The sequence below is a fragment of the Amblyomma maculatum genome, chromosome 7 (genome assembly GCF_055883805.1).
Source record: "Amblyomma maculatum isolate TAMU_Amacu chromosome 7, ASM5588380v1, whole genome shotgun sequence".
NCBI lineage: Eukaryota > Metazoa > Arthropoda > Arachnida > Ixodida > Ixodidae > Amblyomma > Amblyomma maculatum.
The window spans coordinates 96477991-96502185 of NC_139350.1; positions in this window are offsets into that span (position 1 = coordinate 96477991).

Here is a 24195-nt window from a genome sequence, read left to right on the forward strand (position 1 = left end):
CAACAAATTACGGTAATGGTAAGTGTGTGCCGGGCGACTTCATACGTTAGAGCAGTCGCAAGCAGAATATCTTCAGCGCTACTGCCACGGAAGCCAAATTCAGACTGACCTGTCTGGCACCTTTCAGTGAGCAGTGGAGAGGATCAACCGCCGCAGCCGACGTGGCACAGCGCCGCCAGGATCGAACGAACGCAACGGGTTTCATCTTGATGTTGGATGTAAACTTGCTCTCTGAACGCGGGAACAGTTTATAGCCGGGGAACAGTGACGCAGATAGAGAAGTGGTTCGTGGCAGATGAAGTTGCTGCAGAATCAAAAACGGTTTGTAATCGCAAAATGTCGCCCGGTAGGCTTGATACGCTAGCAAGGCCGTAAACAGAATATATCCGGCGCTACTGCAACCGTAGTCAAATTCGGATTTACCCGTTTGGTTCTGTCCAGTGATCAGTGGAGGGGAACCCCACCGCAACCTACGTGGCCTAGCGCTGCCAGGGTTGAAAGAAGGCAGCGGGCTCCATTGTGATTTTGACTGTGAACCTCTCTTTCGCTGAACGTGGCGACAGTTTCAAGCCTGCGTAAAGCAGTGACACTGACGGAGAAGTGGTTCGTGGCATAAGACGTTGCTACAAAGTCAATACAGGCCGGTAACGGTAAAATGTTGCCCAGGTGCATCCATAGGCTATAGCGGAGCCGTAAGTAGAATACCTTCGGCGCCACTGCAACCGAAGTCAAATTCGAGCTTACCTGTTTGGGGCCGTCCAGTTAACAGTACAATGGAGCGCCCGAAGCAACCTATGTGGCCTAGCGCAGCCACGGGCGAACGAACGCAGCACGCACCCTCGCGATTCTGTTTCTTCTTCTACCTTGATAAATGGCTCATACCCACGAAGGGGGATTGACCAGGGTTCAGAATGGACTGCCAAATGTCCACAGATAATGAATTAGTTTATTAAATAATTACCAACTAAACAAAAACTTAAGATTTAAGATCACAGAATTTAATGAAAGGAAAAAAATATGGAGCAAAAATTTTGAAGTTTGTAAATTTGGAATACTATTAGCAAGGGAATTTGTCCGTAGCTGTGATGGTAGGTATGTAAATAGTGACAAATTTGAGGCAACGCAAATCTTTTTTGCACTTGCACCGAATAAGAGTAGAAACGGGATCGACAGCGTAAATCCTAATTGTGCTATTGGAACTTATAAAAGTACCCTTCTGTGACGTGGAAACCTTCGGCAAGCGAGAAGGAAATGTTCAATATTTTCAATCTCACCGCAAGTCTCTCAAAGGATTTTGGGGCTGAAACCGCATCTACAAAAGTAGAGATTTAGGCGGGGAATCCTGCATCGCATGAGAGTCAGCGTTACCTCACACTGCCGTGATTGATATCAACGAACTTTCTATCAGTAGATTAGATGTTGGTATCCTGCTGTAGATAGCAAGGGATCATTCCATGAGGCTACTATGTACTGATAAAGCTGAAAACGAGACATTCCAAGAATGATGATTTTAGGGATGGTACATGGAACAGATGCATCAATAGCTGATTTAGCTCATTCCGAGCCTTTTGCTATTGCCTCCTGAGCCAATTTTTACTGAATTGTCTCAAATAAAGATGAAAGAAATAAAGTCTGCCGCTTCATTCTGGAAAATACCGCACTGACCGGGGACCCAGATGAAGCGTATTTCTTTCACCAAACCCGTATTAAATACAACAGTATTTCATACCGGGATGGGTGAAGGTTACAGGTACGGTCACAGGGGGTGGCCTTACATTATCGTTGGTAGTAGGGTTTCAGCCGCCGTGCTCTTTTGAGCACAGCGGCTCAAAAAAGCATCCTCTGCTGACTCCACTAACAAAAAAACAGAGAGTCGGATAGAAAAATTATTTTTGGCTGATTTCAGGGGCTTTTTCAAAAGCGCAAGCCCAATTGCCATAAACTCTGCTAAAAACATCGGTGTGTAATCGGGTATGCGCACCGAAAAACTCCATGAAAGAAACTGAAAAATTTCCGATCGCTGCTTTCTGCGCAGTCACCAACACATCAGGGGTGATTACAGTGTGATCAGGGACCTTTTCAAGGTGACCGGGTAGAAGAGATATTAGACTTGAAGGTGAGTGCATCATATTAGATGGAAATATAGAACCAAATTGATATCACAATGAACATTGTGTAACCAATAGGACTTATAGAACCGAGGTTCATACCAATAGCTGTCTCCTGTCAGATGAAATCTTTTACCCTGCTGTATTTGCGTGTTTGAAATCGCGCATTGGCCTTTTCTTTTTTCAAAAGTGAGACTTACTTAAATAAGAGAGAAAGCATTTGGCCATTGAAGCTTCAGTAAAGATCGCATTCCTGAAGAGGTATCACTTGTCAGCTAAGGCGTACATTGAGTTACATGAGCTTGAGTGAGTACGCCTTCAGGCCTCTACAGAAGAAATCAGTTATGTTAAAGCAGACCTTCAACAATTAAAATCTGACAAATATAAGGGGGCCTCAAATAAATTTCCAATAGGTTTCTAGAAGGACAGTCCTCTTGACGGGCCCTAGGGGATGACAGATAGACTGCTCTTTCCAAGAAGATATTGGAAATTCGGTAGACGGTTTCGCCTACAGTGTTGCACCTGTAATTCTGGATTCTTTCGTCGGCTGTTATCGCAAGCTGTTTGGGAGCTGTGAGGGCCAAAAGAAGACATCATATTTCAATCGCCTGTTCGAAGCTTTTCCTAAACTTATGATGAGCAGCATGCTGTAGTAGAAGGACCTCTCACTTTAGAACAGGTTTATCTTCTATTTCTGAATTTAAGGGTCAGAAATGCCCTGGAGAGGATGATATTACTGGCGAGTTTTATAAAACATTTTCGTCTTCCCTTGCACCTGTTTTGCTGCATGTTTTCCAAGCATCTTATGATGGTAGTTTTCTGCCTCCCACTTTCTATTCTGAATATACTATATTTGTGTCGAAAAGCAGACAGTAATAGCTTGAATACTGTTGAAAGGTATCATCCAGTTTTCATCTGTATTGTAGACTACAATGTTTTCGTGAAGACTCTTTGTGGCCTTAATATGAATGCACCAGGGCTGTTGCAGTATAGGCCGCTGTATACAAACCCATATCCGTACTTCTCGTTTGGTATCAGATGAAACCAGGTACCTGTAATTCATGTTGGCTTTGCTACTGCGTTTGATAAAGGCCGTAACGATTTCTTGTTCGCGATCTTGCAGCATGCAAATGTGTGTCATCTTTTACTCCAGAGCATAAGACTGTGCTATAAAGAAGCCCAACACAAGGCTAATCGTAAACCGAAAGCTAACCAAACAAATTCCACTGAAATCATGTGTTCGCCAAGGGTGTCCATTGTCACCATTGCTGTTCGTCATATATCTTGAACCCCTTTGTCTCAGCATTATCACTAATAATGCTCAATGCAGGGCTGCTATTCGAGGTTCGTCCCTGGCTCAATGTGAAATTAAGATTTTCCCCATGCTAGTGACGTCGTTTTTTTTTGTTGTGACGTTAAGAGTGTGCTTGAGGCTCGGCTTTTAACTGAACAGTTCTTGCGCGGTATCGGTGTGGCACTTTGGACAAATCTAAAAGATTCTGGTTTGATCAATGGGGCACGAGATCGAGTCTTTAGGGGCATAATTTTGGCCACCTACACTACCTAGCGGTTCCTCTGCATCAGGTCCGTAACAGTGGGGCATATTGGTTTGGTTTGGTTTGTGAAGTTTAAGGTCCCAGAGCGACTCAGGCTATGGGAGACGCCGTAGTGGAGGACTCCAGAAATTTCGACAACATGGGGTTCTTTAACGTGCACTGACATCGCACAGCACACGGGCGTCTTGCTTTTCGCCCCGATCGAAAAGCGGCCGCCGTGGCCGGGATTCGATCCCGCGTCCTTCGGCACAGTAGTTGAACGCCGTAACCCCTGCGCCACCCCGGCGGGGCGTGGGGCATATTGCGATTCAGAAATCGTAGCTATTATGTGACTAACTCTGGCGTGAATACATCGGGAACTTTCGATGTTCGCTCGCACGCACATTTGTACAACATTCTTGTTTGCAAATCTCGCCTGCGTCCTACAAGTTCTGCACTTTGCGAGACAGAAGGTGCAGGCAATACAAAGAATATTCACAACTTTCGTATGGTGTTCTCAGTGAGAACCCACGCGCCGTAATAACCTGTTCCTTCCAAAAAAGTTTGGCGGTTTTGGTCTCGTTCACGTATTCATAACCAGCTCGTTTCGCGTTGTTTTCCTTTTTGAAATTAGCAAACCATATAAAATATCGTACATAATGTATGATAATGTTCAAGAAATTATGAGACCTTAGGCAATTATATGCGACTCGTATCTGATTTCGCATGTGAATTGAGGGAGATTCTGTGAGAAAATGTGAGGTTATTGCCTCATACAATTTATTCAGTATGGTAGTATTGACGTCGGGTTAGTGCCACAGTCTTTTACCAAAAGTTGTTTTGTGCAAATACCACACAATTAATGATAAAGAACGCCGGTTTATCGGCAGAGCTATCACGCTTTCAAATGTTGATTATAAGTATTTCGCTAAAAAAATCTCCAATCGGCTATAGATTATAATGTATATTTTTACTGGACATCATCAAACATGCAGCTTGAGAGGCCGGTCAATACAGTCTAATCTACATGTGGCGCGTATGGTGTTGCAATATTGCAGTGGCGCTCACGAGCAGCTGGCACTGATGAAAATTGATCTGGCAAAGGCGTTTGATCGTGTGGCTCATTCTCCCCCCCCCCCCCCCCCCCCCACCCCATCCCTTTCTTCTCTCTTAAATCGCGCCAGCCTTGGATCAATTTCTTCTACTAGGGTACGCCTCTGTTACAAAAAGAATCTTCCGCACCATTGATTCCAAATTATTGTCGATCACAACCTGGCCCACCGAGTCCTCTGTTAAACAAAGATGCTCATTGTCATCGCCCTTGTTCGCTCTATACTTGCAGCTTCATTGAAGAAGTGTCATAAACAGCAGAAAAGTTAGTGGTTTTGATATTATGGGTCGCGAACTAAATGTTTTACCTTATGCAGATGACCTCGTATTTTTCTGCGTTGACAAATCAAGTATTGATGACGTTATTTGCTTAACGGGAGACTTCGGTTCAGTGTCAGGTGTTCGAATCAACCGATCAAAGAGTCGCGGTCTCTGGTTAGGAATCTGGGGTTCGATTCTCGCTGAATATGCTTGTGTGGCAAGGACATCTAGGCCACTCAAGTACCTTGGAGTTTATTTGAGTGCCTATAAGAATAGTGCACCTTACTGGAAAGACTGCGTGCTGACTCTTCCGCTCTACGCTCTAAATTTTATCCCTCATGGACTCTAATTTTGGCAGAGCAACCGCCTCTTTCTCTGGTTCTGGGCAATAAAATTTATTATGTACAGCAAAGTAATTCTCTTTGCAAGTCTATATCCAGCGATTCATCTGTTGAACCAATGAGGCGTGATAACCTCTTCCGGCCTGTAAGCGCCGGCGGCCTTGTCCACCTGTATGTCCGGCAGATAGTTTCGCGTTTCGTGTTTTTATTGCGAAAGCAACACTACGCGCATTTTCAAGCCCTTCCCGTGACACGGCAGTTGACACGCGCCGCGCTTAGCCCGCCGCTCACCAGTGGTGCTACTGTCGGTGTGACGTCATACCAGGTGCAGAGAAGGGGCCCCAGCCAACAACACCTAGACTACTACAAGGCTGTGCAAGCTTATGTAACGTCATCGTAGAGAGATCATACTGAAAGTCGGCTTCAGCCTACGCGGTTGCGTTTTTTTTTATTCAACGTTGCTCTGGAGCTACTTTTTGAAATTTTTTGTGCTAGTGATGTAGAGCTTTATACTTGTGCTATCAGTGTTATCTAATATTGCCTATTTTTTGAAGTATATGAGAAGTTTGACACAATACACCTGGCATTTATTTCAATGGCAGAAATTAAGTTGCGAGAAAGTTTTCACCTTCATTCACAGTTACTGGAATAAACTCTAAGACACGCACGAAATTAATCTGAGAGCACATTTATTGTTAGATGGATAGATAAAGCTAAGAATGGTAGGCAGAGATATAACTCAGAACGCTGACCTTGACGACACTCCGTGTAGCTTGTCGTGAATACGAGGTCAATTTCACGGACGTGCTGGTCACAAAGCTGTAACCTAAATATAAAAAAAGCTGCTAAATCTCTGAGCAGCGATTGCCATGACTATATTAACGCAGCGAGGAGCTAACTTGGCTTTAAACCAGTCATTTACTACGGCAACTATGATCACGTGGCCACAACCCAAATAAAATTGTTTCCATAAAATAATAATTTAGACTGCAAAACTATTTTGTTCAGCACTCAAAACAGGGCGAATGTTACTCGATTATTAGTAGCTGTGCTGTCCAAATTGTGTGCTCGATATGGGCTCGCCTACGCTTTAATACACTGTGCTCAATCAAATTGTGGTGAACAGCAGCACGAGTATAGGAAGCAAACAAGAACGCTTTCTTACCACAGTGCACTTCATCGGTGTAAAATACCAGTTGAACGAACTTCTTTTAAACGAAGTATTCAGTTGTACGAACTTGTTTAAGTTCCCCCGCTGAAGCTCAATTGAACGCTAGGCAAACGCCCTTCATTTTAACGAAATTCAATTGTTGCTCATTTCAGTTCTACGAACATTTTCTATAGCGCCATCCTGTGTCTCCTACCTCATACTGAGCATTTCAACCAGAAAAACATGCACTTTTTGCTGACTATTTGGACGTTGAGAAACACATTAAGCTTAACTCGCTGTATAAACAAGCTTGTAGCCAGTGGAATCGCTAGCAAGCTTTACATGCTCCACAGTCATAGTCACAGACATCCACAGTCATGGTCACCCATACTTCAGACCCTGCAAAGCCTCTTAGCTCCAAGAAAGGCGTACGTATGCATGCTGGTTAATCGTGGTCTGCTGAAGGAATGATCTGCTTGGAGGAAATGAATGCCTCTGCTGCCCAGCAGACCGCTGTGCCGGACGAGGTTTACGCGGGAGCTTGCACACTGTGACTGAGGTGAAGACAACTTCTGTCCTAAGTTCAAAAGTGCTGCAAAAGGTTACTGCATTACGAGTATAATATTTATTTCAAAATGACAGGACGACAGAAATACAGGGCGAACACGAGCGCTGTTCGGCCTGTATTTTTCTCGTCCTGTAGTTTTACGCTAAATATTATACTCATGATGTCAGACTTGAACATGTACAACATTTCACTCTTTTAAAGGTTACTGCATTCTTCGCTTGCAAATGAGTGTAGGGAAATTTGAAATTGGGTCGAGATATGATGCAAACACCCGGATGTATCTTGGAGCTAATGGGAATAACCTTCCGCGCACTTATTTCAGTTCAGCGAACTTTCAATTCAACAAACATTTTCTCAAGGTCCCTTGAAGTTCGTTCAAGTGAAGTTTCACTGTAATAAGTTTTTCCACGACACAGCATTTGTCCTCGCTGCATTTTGAGCCGAGTCCGACGGAAACTTGTACACTCGGGCTTTAGATCCTTTGGCATAGTTAGAGCGACGGTTTAGCGCACAATACCCAGACATTGTAGATACCTTGCTTGCAAGCGCTATGCAGCGCGGATTAGGAACGCAGTAAACACAGGCTCAAAACACGCACATTCAGGCCGAGTCGTTCCAGATCGCCTTGCTTTCGTACGCTTGGGCTCGGTGCCGCCGATCTATCCCCAGATCTCACTGTAGTGACGTAGGACTAGTGGAAAGGGGGACTTGCGCCGGCCTTATCTTAGTGTAGGGGGTGTTGCCCCAGCTCGGCTCGTCGGAGAACGCCGCTCGCCAGTGGGGCTACTTTTGGTGTGAAGTCATACCAGTTATAGAGAAAATGCATAGAGCCTCAGCTCGACTCGTCGGAGAACACGGCAGGGGACACAGGCCGCGCTTGGTCATGCCATAGACTAGTAAGCAGAAGGAGAAGACTGCTCGCCAATGCAAGGCCAGGAAGAGACGAAGGACTGCGGAAACTGCTGAAGAACGGGAACAGCGGCTTTCTGAACGCCGGGCGCAAGATGCAGCTCGTCGAACGCGTTCTAGCTCTAGGGAGTCTGAAACCAGTTTAATGAGTGCACTTAACGCTCGTGAGGACCCAAGTCTTTCCAGTGCTGAACGTTGGAGTGAAACTAAGCGGTTGCGACGCGCTCAAGACACTTCACAAGAACGAGAGAAACGTCTCGAAAAGGAGCGCGTACATTGGACCAAGTTTGCTGTGGCTCAACTTGAGTAAGCCTGAGGAATTGCGAAAGCAATACCGCCTGGCTACGCTTGGCACAACTAGGCATAGCTTGAATGTTTAGCTGAACTGTTTGGTCTATGTATAAGCAGGACCAATTGCTTTCGCAATTCCCTGGGCTTAACCAAGCTGAGCCACATAAACCTTTTTTTTCCGTGACATTTCCCATCCTGTAGTACGTGCATTTTTGCAAGGTAATCTCGTTCGTGTTTTACCAAATGTTTGTGTGTCTTATAACGTTTCTGAACGCCCGTGCTTATATGGTGTAATGCATAAGGCGTATTTACCTCCTCGATTTCAACTTGTTCGTTTCTCCCCTGAGTTCCTGTTTTTCTGTATCGTGGAAGCGTATGCAGAAATATTTAATTTCTATGCTCTTTCCTCCTCCCATACATGTTATATGTATTTTGGTTAAACGGAACATGATGTACTCAAAAGAGTAGGGAAAATGCCGCTTTCGCCATATACGAATGCTTTGTTTTTATAAGTTACACGCTGAGACCCTGCCTGTTAAAACGTGGTTAAGGAAAAGGGCATTTTCGTTACAGTAAATTGGCGCCTTTTTGATTGTCCGGAAACCACTGGGCACTGTTTTATCAATTGTAAAGCTGCAATATTGTTCTGGGATTTTTGCATTGGACATTAAAAAAAAGACTTGATTTGACACCGCATTCTCTACGATATCTCACTTTTTTGCCATTGGTTGATAAGCCTCTAGACACGTTATTTCTTACTGGATTACACAGCCTCTGAAAAAAGCGCATGATAGAAAGTGTCAGCCTGTTGTTTCGACAAAACACCATTTCTGTAGGATGATTGTCCTTTTAACGGAATTGTATGCACAGGGTGAGTTTCAACTGAAGTGGCACTCACTATTTGTGAATGTGCTTTACATTGACTCTTGTTTAGAGTTCTGTTGAATTGGTGCATCAATTGCGTATCGTGTTGATTTGATGCTCTTTTCTAAACCATTTGTACATAGTCCATGTATATAGAACATTGTTTCAATGTAATCAGTATCATGTTAAAAAAAATATGTTACAGCGGTCAGAAGACTTCGACTCTCAGTTCGTGACAGCGATACAATTTTATTGACTGTCATGCAAAGCCGTGTAGCGCAGTACTGCAGATGAGTCGAGTTTTGTCGGCACATATTTGAAAAAAAAAAAGACCTGCATAGCTGAAGATTATGTCGGGTCACCTGGTGATTGGAACAAGCTTCCCGCGCTCAACGTAATCTCTGGGATCTGCGGCCCCACCTAGGCGCCAGAGTCAAAGAAGCCGTCTGCGAACTGCTTGAAGTTATCGCTCTAGCAACCTTTTAAACTTGAATACAGCAATAGTGGAGGAGGGAGGAGGAGGAGGAGAAAAGGACGGCGGAAGGCAGGGATGGTAACCAGAAAGATTGAATTCCGGTTGGCTACCCTGCACTGGGGAAGGGAAATGGGGGAATGAAGGGGGAGAGTAGATGAGGAGAGGAGGTGAGAAAGCAATAGAGGACCAATGAACTATCATTACTGATTGAATGTCCATGGCACTACTTCTCGTCTGTTCCGCTTTGAGTAGGGAGTGAAAGCTAGCGCATGGTGTCTTTTTGACAGCTCGTTCTATTCGCATTTTGGCAATGGTTGCGAAGCCATATTTTCCGGGGCCACATGCTAAACAGGGCTTCCGAGTGATGCACTGGCTGCATGACTGCGAAGCATGAATCGATTTCCACCTCGTTTTTTTTTGGACGTCAGGGAAATTTCGGAGTATCACTGTGTAATAATTCCAATCGACACCAGCTAACCCGACCAACCGAAGAGGTCGACTAAGTGGAGACGAAGCCCGGTTGACACTTGAGAGCTGGTTCGAGTGAAACTTAGTCACTCGGTACACAGTCATCGTATACCGTGCTGACGTTCTAATAAACACCTTGCAACTGCTCCATTCTTTTCAACTTACTCAGAAGCAGTGTAGACTATGATAGAAGGGTAAGCACTTGCGTAGTTCTCCTAGCGCAATGCATATCCAATGTATATCGGTAGTAAGGACATAGGTGGTTTTCTGAAACACGGAGCGTACAAATCCCTATGCCCAGTAGGAATGGGAGAATATGTGCTGCAAATAGATATCGTTCACAGCTCGAAATTCTACACTAAGGGTGACGTACATAAATGTTATTTATTGTTTTTCTCAGAACCGTCAATAGCAGGCAGGAAAAATTAGCCGGGGCAATCTCTATAGGACATATGCCGCGTGAGAAAAGATTTTTTGGCGAGTAACAAGCAGCGCTTTAAAATACAAGCCAAATTTCATGCGTAACTAAAAAGAAAATCATTTGTTTGTAATGTCATCCCGTAATTTTATGTGTAAATGTTAGAAGCCAAGATTGCATTCTGATCCCTTTTTCGCGTCAACATTGTGCGTGTAATTGCAAGGGTATCGGTTGCTATCTTAGTCGCTTAGCTGCTGTGTTGGCTCCAAAGGAGAACTTGTATGGTAGATATGGTAAATATGTCGTATGGTAGATACGCTAAATGCAGTAACCGTACGGCCATTCGGCAAATGGGGCAACTGCCTAGCTGCAGGAACGCATTACCATATCGTCAATGCTGCGCTGAACTCTGATGATAGCCACACTGGCGCACATCTGTTTTGGTGTATGACGCCAATGCAAAGCCGCACTTCAAGAAATGAAGGATAATGCAACTTCTTTCCTTTGTTTTATTTCTGTTTTTCTGACAACGATCTAACGTTCCTGAAGAAATTAGGAAATGTTTATTGGTTACATTTTTTTTTTTGCATTCGATGTGCATGCTTCTCGATTCATTTGGGACACCATCATGCAGTGGGTCGACAAAACGCAGCCCCAAGCAATCGTTGACCTTTTGCTTTGCTATGACAACAACGAAGCACATTAGAAACGAACATTATGTGACATGTCAACACTAATAAAAAAACACCTGTTGAGAGAAATTGGCATCTCAATCATCAGGAATTATTTTGAGCTTTGTTAATAAAAAAAGGAGTCAGTGTAGTCATTACATACGATATTTTTGCTCAGAAAAGGCAGTCGCCGTCTTGTTCCAAATCCCCAAACATGGAAACTCTGCATTCAAAAAAGGGGAATACTGATCTATTTCGGACGATACGCAAGAGTTCGCTAAAAATAGAACATCGTGTGAAATTTCGCCTCGGTGTGCCAGGCAAATAGTTTAAATGTGAGGTCGAGGGGGCATACAAAAGTGCATAACTTTCCGTTTATTCACTGGAATATCGGCCCGTGGGATAGGATAGCGCAAAATAAAAACGCTAATAAAAGCAATAATATTGCAAATTGTGTATACGTGGCGTCGTCATCAAACTTGTTCCATCACACGCACACTGTTGCACCGCTGAAACCAAACTGAACAAAAGAGGTATTTTAATTAAATAAGCGCTTGTTTGTTTTTTATAATGGTGCAGGGAAGGTAGCTTGGAGTCGATATATGTCAATTGAATGCTCTAGGTGTGGCCAATAAGGCAGCAGGCCGAACGTCGATCCCCTTCCCTTTTCGCATCTTCGCTCTAACAGTCTTCCTCATGTCTTTAAAATGTTTGGACGACATCCGGAGCTCCCCAGGAGAAACTTCATCTCCACGAGAGTGGTAGGGTTTTATGCGGGCCACATGGGCGACTGCTTGCAGTTCTAGTGTGGCTACGCCCAGTACACTGCTATCGATTCAGGCAAGTCTATATACTCGCTGACTTCTTCGGTACATAGACAACAAGGTACCTAAGGTGCAGAGTGTCGCCGCAACATTTTCTGGCAACACTTCCAGAGTGTTCGCAGAAACTACGCTAAAGCATCAGGATGGATCTCGCGATGTTCCGGGCTAGTGTGTTGTGTCTTGTGCTCTGAACCACCTAAACCCCTAACCACGTAACCATATCCCTTGTGTAATCCTAGTTAGTGCCAGTGAAAATATTCTCTTCATATAACCTCTCTCCTTCGTGGCTGTTGGAAGTAAACACGAGGTAGAGGTTTGGCAGTCGGTCCTGTGCCATCAGTGCACGTCCAGCACCTTTCATGACATATAATTCGAATAGTGGTCTCCGGCTTCAAACTAAACAGAAATGATGCCGGAATATTTACGGAAATGTTACGCTAGCAACGTTTCCCAAATCAATCAACAAAAGCAGATAATTTAAATGAGTTTCGGCATAGTCTTGGCCGGTGCCTGCTCTCCGCGCTGGCCGAGATTGGTGCGTATGACACGGGGATTGCAGCAGTGAGGTTTTCCCGGACGATGATGCGTAATTCGGGAATGACTGTATAGGAGGCGCCCCAGCATGAGTGACGGCAATAAAGGGCACTCCACATTCAGTTCATGGAATACGAACCTGACCATGGCACTGACAGTCTTAGAAGACACTGCCTGAACTGTGTGCTGCAATAGGCTGTGCTCTGCTGCGTTTTGCGTCGCAGGGTATATAAGGCCCGAGATCCCATTATTTTTGTTGCCCCGCCGACGTTGGGTGCTGAGCGCATTGGTTTCGTTCGTGTGACCGCTGAGAAATTGTTCTGCATAGTGAATTCAATTCAGTTGCTTTCTGCTTCGTGCTGCGATGTAAGAATCAATGATTCATACTCAGTGCACTTCAACGGCATGACTCACATTTTGGCAACGTCGCCACTTTTATAACGAAGTAGTCTGCAGTCGCTCCTCGTTGAGGCATAGTCGAGATCACTTCCAGCGAAAAGCTGGGTGTGCTCTGTGCCCTCAGCTGCTGCTTCTCTCCTTAATTCACTAAGCATTTGCCTCTGAGATACCGCTCCAGTGGATGTCCCTGGAGAGCAGCGCTGCCTTGTCGAATAGACTTGCCTTCAGAAACGCTGATCAATGTAACTAGGCTCTCAGTGAGCATCAGGAAGCCCTCAAATATGAACAATATATGCATGGCATATCCATCCAGGTTGTTCCCGGCCGTCCAATGTGACCGACGGGGCTTGATTTTAGAAGCAGCCCTGCATCGGCGCTCTGCACGAATAATAAAAATCACTGACCACGTAACTTTGTGGACGGAATGAGTGTTCCATTGCCTTCGTGAATCCGTGAGCGAATTCAGCGTTGCATAGAACAAGCAGCACGTATCACGAGAGTGTCAGCTTATGATTCTCAATGAGTGAGTGACACGTAGGACATTGCGCTAGACAACAAATCCACAGGCCTCGTGGTTAAGACTTTCTCGTCTCTTCATTATGTCTCGTACAATCCAATATCACCAATTATAACATGGATATGCCGGAAAGAGCTACGAGTTTGCACGCTCAGTGACAAAAGAGTATCGGGCTTGTTGACAAGCGATGCCTGCAAATGAACTCAGTGAACTAGTTTGACAAAGCGTTATGTTAAACCAGCGGAAGAACAGGGGCAGATATAAAGAGACAAACACACATCTGTCCGTGTTCTGGCGCTATTTTAACACAACTTTCAACCAACTCGCCCAACAAACCAATCTGCTTGACAAAACTGTTGAGTGAAATAAAAAAACTGTAGTAGCACGACAAAGCTGTTAGAGGTTGCATATGAAAGCTGGAAGAGCACAGCAAGTTCGTGAGGAATAAGGTCAAGCCTTCACTACTAGGTATCGCACAAGGCATAGTTAAGCAATTGTGAACAATAGGGTGTGTTATTTGAGGCCTAATTGCAAGCAAGCGACACCTTAGGCTTTAACGACGAGATCAACGTGCCCAGACACGTTCCATCCCTAAATTTCCGAATTGAACATGGTTGCGATGCAGACATGTAGTGAATTCAGTAAAGCCCCAGGGAACGCCTTTTTCGCAACAGCCGATCCCAAATGAAACATACGTGCTTGCGTCAGGGCGTCCGGAGAGGTCGCATGGTAGAGCTTCATGCTGAATCAGGCTGTGCAGACAATAAGCCCTATGAGCATCTGCTGATTTTTTTGTACTGCGATGACTCGCGCCTAGACACTCTTTGGCGATTGATTGACTTCACGAAAAAGTAGAGCCTTGGAATGATATAAAAACACATGACGTGCGTAGTGAGCTCATAGTGGTGCTCCTCACATCCAACTGAGCTTCCTTTCTTCGTTTTCAAGAGGCCTATGAGATCTATCATGCTGTCGTGATGATGACGTCTGCCACTGAAGCATTCGCACCCTCAAGAAAGGAAACCAAGTTAAAAGCTGCAGAGATGGGTATAAGTCAGCCAAAATTGTTCTGCATAGTGAATTCAATGCAGTCACTTTCTGCTTCGTGCTGCGATGTAAGAATCAATGCTTCGTACTCAGTGCAATTCAACGGCATGACTCACATTTTGGCAACGTAGTCACTTTTATAACGAAGTAGTCTGCAGTCGCTCCTCGTTGAGGCATAGTTGAAATCACTTCCAGCGAAAAGCTGGGTGTGCTCTGTGCCCTCAGCTGCTGCTTCTCTCTTTAATTCAGTAAGCATTTGCCTCTGAGATACCGCTGCAGCGGATGTCCCTGGATTCAAGAGAGTATTCAAGGTTGCTTCAACCTGTTCCTCTTATCTGGTGAGGGAATTGAAAAAACTTATGCAACTCATGGTCGCTAGGAACTTCATGGGGGTTGGGTGGTCATTGCAAGCGCTGCACTAACTATCCCAAATATGTTCTCCAAGAACTCTTGACTTAACCGTGCTGTCATTAGGTGCCTGTAGGCTAAAGTTGTCGTGATGCAGTCCAACAACAGGATAGGGCTTTGGACAGTAACCTTTTGCCTAATGGCAGTAGATTGCCCTAGAAACCGTATATCAGACTGTTTGTGTTCGCCTTCCATTCGGCAAGGTAAGCGAGGAATGCCGAAAGACAGCCAGCAGCCAGTGAGTTGCTCCGCTGCGCGTCCCTTGAGTGACGTGCAGGTATGACTGCGACGACGGTCTTGACCATCCTGCATGGAGAAAGAAAACAGGAAGTGCGTCATTATGTCTCCTCAAAAAGTGTCCTTCGAAGAATCTGCCTTTTGCAATATCGAAAACTGAGCTGTGTCGATTACCTACACATATGTCCCTCTAGAGCGTTTGGCGCAAATGAGGCCGAAAGTCTTCCTTTGCCTGTATACGTACTTAAGCATATATATATATATATATATATATATATATATATATATATATATATATATATATATATATATATATATATATATATATATATATATATGAGAACGTCGAAGTGCTCTCAGTTTTATCCTGACCAATGCCGTGTGGTATACGTCATTTCACGTGTTGTGACACGGTCTGCTATGACGCGTAAAGTGCCTGGCTTTTTTTGAGAAAAAAATCTCACCAAGCTTCACTAAACTCATTCTGTATCCCACGAATGCGCAAACCTCAGGCGAAGACCGAGATGTTTCGTCGCATGCATTCAAAAACGGTCGCATGCATTCAAAAACGTATTCCCGATTTGCTTAAAACTACGGTCAAGGCGTTTATTTTATATATTTACTCGAAAACTGCAGGATGTGGCGAATACTGTCTTTCTCTGAAGAAACAAAGCCCAAGTATGACTTGTGGGCCGAACAGCTGGTAGGCCATGCGCATCTTCTCGAAGTTGTTCGGGTTTAGATGGGTTTCGGTTATGCCGTTCATGACTCTCAGGGTCACCGCGCTACCGTCTATCTCGTGCACCCTCCTGATGTTGTCGAGTCAAACTGAAATCAAATTAAAGTACAAGCCAATTTATAGCCGTTTATCTTTGCGTACACGCGTTCACATCATTTTGACTGTAATGCCTTTTCCCAGGCGTTCTTATCGAAAGAATAAAGAGCACAAAATCCTTGTCAGCTGCGGAATGTGCTAATTAAGGTCGGCCGTACAGAAGAACCACATACGCACACAAAAAAAAACATGGTGTATATATATGAGGTTAACGTCCCCAAGTGACTCAGGCTACATGGGAGACGTCGTAGTAGAGGGCTCCGGACGTTTCGGCGACATGGGGTTCTTTAACATGCAATAACATCGCACAACTGGGCGCGTTGCAGTAAAAACATATGACTGACGGAGGTCAACTTCAGTGATCTTAGCAGAACTCGAAAGTACAGAATTTTATCCTGCTCAGACCGCTACGGCGCCAAATATATTCTAACTTCTCTTATTTCAGACAAACATAACTGTATGCTTTCCCCACAGCAATTGCATAGCAATCGTGCATGCCCGGCACCTTTTTGTTTTGTAACGAGGCCCCGTACTTTTTCCTCCTATGAGAAAAAAATCAATAGTTACGAAAGAAATACAGATATCAAAACCCAACCAAGCCATCGGGTGTATTGCAATTATGTGACAGGGGATTGTTGCGCGTTCACTTCACCAAGAGGGGGAAATCAGAAAAGAAGTGCAGGAAGCGACCGCTGTCTGTTGGATGCCTGGTCCTACCTGTAATTGAGGTAGCCGTCATGCAGATTCACAGAAATGTTCACGATCTTTCGATTCCACGATGCCCCGTAACACGTGACGAAGTCAACGTGGAGGCCTGCCTCATCTGCAAGTATCACGGCTTCGGCAAGAATCTTTACCAGAACTTCCCCTTTCACATTTCCATGTGTGCCGAATACAACAATCACTTGCGTTCACTTTCCCGCCAGCGGTAAAAACATAATAACCATGCCGTGGTCACGCAGCTGCTCTCGTTCACTGAGTGGCTTAAAGGGACCTAAATAAACCATGCCTTCGACGCGGCCTAATGACTTGGCCGACAACTGCTCTCAAAGTTTGAGTTCGTCCACAAAAAGGCTTCAGTGTCTTCGAAAAACCTGCATAGTTCTTGTTTTTTCCTTCAAGGCGCTAAAAACATTATTCGATAAATCCTAAACTATATTTCTAGCACACTAATACTTCCGTAATGTGTTTTCACATTTCAAAACCAAAAGTTTATTTCTTCTCATATTGTTATATAATTTAGGACTTGATTTTCATAACAACGCACTCGAGTAGCGAATTCTTACTGAACTCCAACCCACTAGTGCTTTTCCTTTTTTCTGCTCTGTAGAATTGCAGCGCGGCTTCGCGGGAAGACCCACCATCCTGTTTTGAAATATCTTTTCGCTTAGGTTGCGGGCCTTTTCCGCCATTGTTCTGACTTTCTTCCCCAAATTCACCCCCTGAGCCCTGAGCCTTCGCTGTGGCTGATGCAAGTGTTTATTTTGCTGTGGCTGTTTAGGGCGCTCTATACGGCGGCGGATGCTATCTTAATTCAGCTTGTACTTCTTTCTTATCAGAAAAAGTCTTGCCTCTCTGCATGGGTGACACTGGGCACGTGCAAAAGAAACGCAACAATTACGGCCACGTTTACAACACTTTGTAAAACCTTCTTTGTAGATCCGTAAATACTATGGCAGGCACATGTACTTCACTTGCTGTTTTCTATATCAAATAAAAGCATTGCAATAGGCAGCAGTACCAGAAGCGTGTACAAAAGAAGATGACAGCGAATTTGCACTGTAGTAAATATGAAAATATCGATATGGGAGACAAAAAATGTTTCCTCAACGAATTAGTAACCCCGGGAATGAAGCTATAAGGAAGCTGCATGAACTCGCCTACTTCGATCGTGGTTGCTGCGTCATCAATAGCCTGTATCTGGTTTCTGCAGAAATGCACATCGAATCTGCCTGCATATCCATTAAGACTAGTCGGGCACGTCGATAAGCGTAGGGGGGGAGGGGGGACGCGGGCCGCCTAATATCAAACTCTCCATTGTTCAGTCGTGTGGCTGTGCGCTAAGCTATACAAATCCACGGCGCTTCGAACTATAACATATGCAGCCTGATTAATACCCCCCCCCTTCCCCCAAAGAAACAAAAACACAAAGTCGTGGCTACGTGCATGACAGCCGACAAATTTTGCGGGTTGGAGGTGGCGGCTCAAGGAAGACCAATAGTTTTGCTAAATAAGTGTTAGAAATTCGGTAAAAAGCCGAGTATTCTTGCTATGCAGAACATAACTAGCTGGGTGCTGAGCACCGCGTGGTTCCACTCGGTGAAAAAAACAAGGAAGAAATACAGCAGCCAGTGGAGAGATGTGGTGGTGGTATTGTTGCATGAGCTGTGCAAATGTATGATTTCAGGCAGGCCTTTTGACTCTTGTAGACAGGGATCACTCCCTCTCGTTCTCTTGGCTAAGCACTTTTTTTAATTATCAAAGCATAGCGCATTTAGCCGGCTCAGTAGAGGTTTATGAACTGCTATATTGGTTGCCGACGCGAAATTGTGTATAAGCTTCACAAAAAAGTTTCACGATCTTGCTACTACGACGACTGGTAAGTACACAAGTAGCGGTATAACTCGATCTCGGGTATACATCGCATACGAAGGGAACTCGAACCATTTTGATAAGTCGATATTCCGGGATATAAAATATGCCAACATACAAACTTCTCTGTAACCCATAAGCGCCTATGTGATGTACCTGGGAAATTATGCAGCATGCTTCCTGCAGCGATGGACTACCCACCGGAGTACTAGCAGCTAATCTGCGAAGCGCACATGTGTGTCAGGCGTCGAAAAGAGGGACGCACTGGGTGCAGTGCCGCTCCGTGGACGCGAGCCCGTCCCCCAAATATTTGATGGGTATATGTCGATGTGTCGTAGTTCGCGCTGCTCATACCTTGCAGTAGCATCTCGCGCTGTGTCGTACCAGTGCCGTTGGAGTTTGCACAAAATCTGCTGTGGACGATGCCTTTCCATGAGATGCCTACTTCTGTTAGTGGGACGCCAAAGGGCAATCATGGACACCTTTAGCAGACCGTGTTACGTTTTGCCATCTGCGTTAGCGGAGTTGCGCGATCCCTTCCACCAGCAGTGCGAACGCGCTTCAATGGCCGTGACGCGTGGCAGCTCGCCATGCGGCCGCCAGATGGCGCTAGTAGCTCGTCAGATTAGCGCATGCCCATCACGTCAGGACCAATCAATGCGGGATCACGGCCGTTGGGACGAATTTCGGATCTCCAGTAACACTGAAAACACGCAATACGAACTGCTAAAGGTGTCTAATAACTCAGTTAAAATAAAGAGTAGTTGATCTCCCGGTGTTATTCGGCAGCAAGCAAAGCAGAACAAGCGAGAGCCGTCGCAAGCCTTCAGCCGGCATGGCTGGCTTCACCGCACAGTACCTTGTGCCCTGAATGTCAGCTTCCCCGTAAGATAGCAGTGTCGCGCTGAAAACAAGTGCAGAAGACCGAAGGCAACTTTCAAGCAGACTCGACGTCCACCTTACCAGGCGGTTTTACAGCGTTAGCGTTGCCATCAGGTGCCGAAGGCTGCGCTGCCGACTCTGATCACACAACAAAATTCGCTGAGCTCAATTAGTAGAAAGGATGTTGCAAGGCTACGGCACGAACTTCGATATATACAATAATTTTTCACCGAACAGGAGTTCGATAAACTCCAAGCAACATTCCTATGCTTTTGCATGAAGTTTTAATGGGATAAACTGAGAGTTAGCTATATGTAATAATCAACTGTACTTTGGCCTGTCGCTCAAACCGGTGCGCAAATCCGGCTATAACACCTAAACACGGTTCTTAGAAGCAAACTTTCACATCCAGTTTGCCTTGAGCTTACAGCGTATTTGTTTCGAGCTACTTTTGTAATGACGGCCAAAGTATTATCATTTCAGCGCTAGGACTAGTAAATAAACAATAAATGCTGGGAAAACGGCCAGACAGACTCTCAGCAATGGTGAATTCTCGAGTGCAGGTTGAATCAGAATTTGAAGTACTTCGAGAACATTTGTGTACGTGTGGTAGGTGAACGAAAGCTTTTTTTTTAAAGAATCCTCTCCAATAGGGCAACAAACTCTGCTTTCGGATAATGCAGTCCACTAGGACCTTGCCCACGCAGAAGAGTGCAAAGCGGGCTGCTTCTTTCGCTAGGGGAAAGAAGGATAGTGCAAGCGTTACACCCGAAGACACTGCTTAACTTACCAACGTAGCCAGCGACATAAGCTACACCGGAATATGTGACAATGGGTAATGGGATGACACGAGATGCAATCACTTCCTTCAGCTCCTCGGTTAGTCATTGCAGCAGAGCAGAAATGATTTTTTTCGGCGTCGACGCGAGGTGCCTTGATTTTGCTCCAAGATGAAACGTCCGTCTTGACAATTTGGTCAAGTGCCGCTGTTATGGCCCTAGTATCTAGCATGTCGTTCTCTTCCGCACATTAGCCTTACTTTCCCGAAGAGAGCCTTTATGGGGTCGCTATTGAGTTTTTTAGTGAGAACGGAGCCGACATATCTCCGCAGGAGGTATTCTATCACTTGTACAGTAGACTTCGTGATGAAATGCAGTGCCTGAAATGTTTCTTCAGTGAAAGTGTCGTTGTTTAACGCTTTAGAAGTTACTTGGATGCTTGCGATATAGCAGGTGAACACATTTGTTAGCCACTGCAATCGAGTATCACCTGCGTTATTTATTGGCCTCCTTTTACCGCTTCCAGCACAAGTAGCGTCATGAATATCAAACCATTCTTTGATTGTTTTCCTAAAAAACATAATATCATGAAAAGATTTTATTAAAACAAAGTTTGCTTGAAATTAAAATAATGTTAATAATACAAGACAATTGCTCATTATAAATTAAAGTAACAGTGAAAACTCCACCTTACAGCATTTGCACAGAATGTTATAGTAATATTTTATTATCCAAGCATTATGCAACTTGCAATACATTTGTGTAAAGCTATTTTCACCATCAGTGCTACCTATGTGGTTTCGCATCTAGTGCTGAAAGACAGCTTTGCCGTTGCAGACGAGTTGCTGTTATGATAGCTTAGAAAGAGTTCCGATTTGATCACTTCTCATACAATTTTGTATTCCTATTTTTGTGCAGGCTTGGGAAAAATTCGGATTAAAATGAATAAAAGTAGCTACCATGCCCAGTGTGTGTCATATGCTTGTCGAACGTTTGCTGAGCGACAGTGTTTTTTATATATTCTCAGCTCATGTCTGTAGTACACTGACATGCCGCTGCAGCATCTACCTTCTGTGTACATTTCGGGACTGCACTCACCACGAAAGAGGAGGGCGACAGCGCGAAACAAGGTAAAAGCCACCCGCAGCCGCGGAAGCAGATGCGGAACAAACAATGAGCCGGTCGCGCCCCTTCCGGAAACGGAGAGCCTAACTCATGGAGAAGAGTTTCCATTGCATGATACTCTCTAACAGCATGCACTACGAGTGATCCTATTTCTGTTTCCGCTTTTCCGTGGTTGCCATCAGAGCTCCTCAATACTACCAGTTGCAAAACTTCCCACGGGGCCCATGTATAAACAAAAACAGCGGTTTTGATTGGTCAAAATTGAGATGTTTACGAATGGTGGCAGCACCCGCGGCCATTAAAACAGCGTCTAAATTCCAAACTGTCTAATTTTTGATAAATGCACAACCATAATGGAAAATAAAATTAGTTGAAGACTTGCAGCAGCAAACATTATTAGGTTAACAGCCATATAGATAGTTAACGGGGTCGTTCGATGTATTGCCGTTTTATACTTTTTTGAATAATATATAGGCCTGTGATTCTACTCGCAAAGGTTTAGTGCCTAGCGCGAAGCGAGAATTACAAAAAAAAAGAAAATGCAGTAGAAATCAGAATTCGGAAGCTCTTCCCACCGAGAGCGACCGCAATTTTGAAATGCTCGTGTGACGTCACAAAGTGTATACGGAGGAGCGCATACACTTTATATACACGAGAGCGCCCGCTTTCATCGACCTCTGGCCGCCGCATGGTAACCTGAGTTGTGCAGCTTCCGAAGGTAAAGCTGCGTCACCTAACATCGCTACAATTCCTCCTCTGTCCCCATGAAACATGTGAACTGTAACCGATGAAGGCATTGTACTAGAAGCATTAATTGATACAGGCACTGCTGTTTCCGTCATGAAGCTTCACGTACACGTACAACTACACAAAGTGCGAACTCCTTGCACTGGCCTTGCAATACGTGTTGCCAATGGGGAGCATACCAACTCTTCTGCACTGTGCTTAGCCTGAATCACCATTGACGGCATCTTTCACCATATTGAGTTCGCTGTGCTAATATCCTGTGCCCATCCACTCATCCTCGGCTGGGATTTCTTCCGCTCTTTCTCTTCAAGTCATTGAATGCACCACTGCTGCATATTCAGAGCCCGCTTATTCCCTCTTGGTTATTGTCGCCGATGACATCCTCTATGCCGGCTGTGAAGTTATTTTTTCTGTGACTTTTGATGCCGTGACTGATGGGGACGTTTTGATTACAACCATCTCCCGTCTCCTGTAAAAGGGTATCATAAGCATCGTGTCACTACTTCGATCCTCCAGTAGTTCTTCTCTTCCCTTCGCCTTCAACACCACATCAGAGCCCATTTTTCTGCGCCGTCACTCTACTGTTCCTTCAGTCGCTTCCGCAGAGCTTGTCATCCTTCTTCTATTTGCACCTCAGCTCGCTCCGATACATCTCCTATTTTGCTCAGTGCAGAACTTTGCAGCATGGTGAGCACCGACCTCACAACAGCAAACAGAAGCGCATTGCTTGGTGTATTCACCTTGCACGCAGCCTCATTCGACGTGAGGTCTCGAGCATCGGGTCAAACCACTGCAGCAACGCATCGCATCCACACCTACCGATCGGGCATCGTTTGACGCCGGTCATATCGTGTGTCTTCAACCGAGCGCGTCTTCAATCAAGGAAAATATTGCTGACATGCTCGCCCGCAACATTATATGCCAATCGTCTAGTTCTTTGTCATCACCCGTTGTTTTAGTGAAGGATGACGGCTTGGTTTGATTCTGTGTAGATTACCGTGCTCTCATAGAATGACTCGTAAGGATTTGTACCCCCTCCCTAGAATTGACGACGCCCTCGACTGTCTACAAGGTGCCCAAATTTTCTCCAGCCTTGACTTACGATCAGGATACCGGTAAATCCCCATGCATGAAGATGACAAAGAGGAGGATTATCTTGTCACTCCGGATGATTTATATGAATACAATGCAATGCCCTTTGGGCTCTGCAAGGCTTCTGCAACTTTCCAGCGCACGATTGACACAGTTGTACGAGGGCTCAAATAGAAAACGTGTCTTAGTTACTTGGACGACATCGTCATTTTTTGTTCGACATTTTCAGATCATCTTGCTTGACTTGGCTAAGTTTTCACAGCACTTTCCAACGCTGGCCTTCAGCTAAACACAATGAAATGCTGTTTTGCGTCAAAATATATTAAAGCTCTTGGTCACCTCGTAAGCAGCGCCGGAATTAGGATTGACCCTGAAAAAACTCGCTGCTGCACTGCACTTCCTACGTCCGACTCGGGTCAAAGATCTACGCAGTTTCCTGGGATTGGCGTCCTACTTCCGGCGCTTCATCAGCGATTTCGCCTCTATTGTCTCCTCATTGCATGAGTTTCTCCACATGGATACACCCTTCATCTGGTCTCCTGCTCTGACTTCGAGTCTCGTCCTCTGCCATTTTGACAATAAAGCTCCAACCATTTTTCACACCGATTGTCACGGCATTGGCGCTGTTCTTCTCCAACGCCAAGACAGCTCTACGGGAAACGTTGTTGCCTATGCAAGCCGCGCTCCGAGTCCCGCGGACTAAAACTATACTATTATGTAGCAGGAATGTCTGGCCGTTAAGACGTTTTGTCAATACCTGTACGGTCGTTACTGACCACCACACCCTATGTTGGTTATCCTCAATGGAAAACTTGTCTGGACGTCTCGGGCGTTGGATTCTCCATCTTCAAGAGTACAACTTCACAATTACTTACAAATCGGGCAAACAGCACAAAGGCGCCAACGCTCTCTCTCGTTGCCCACTGCTTCGCCATCAAAATATATGTCTTCGCCTTCCTCACCTGCGCCTTTGAGCCACGCCGTTCAGAGCCTACAGTGGTGCAGCTT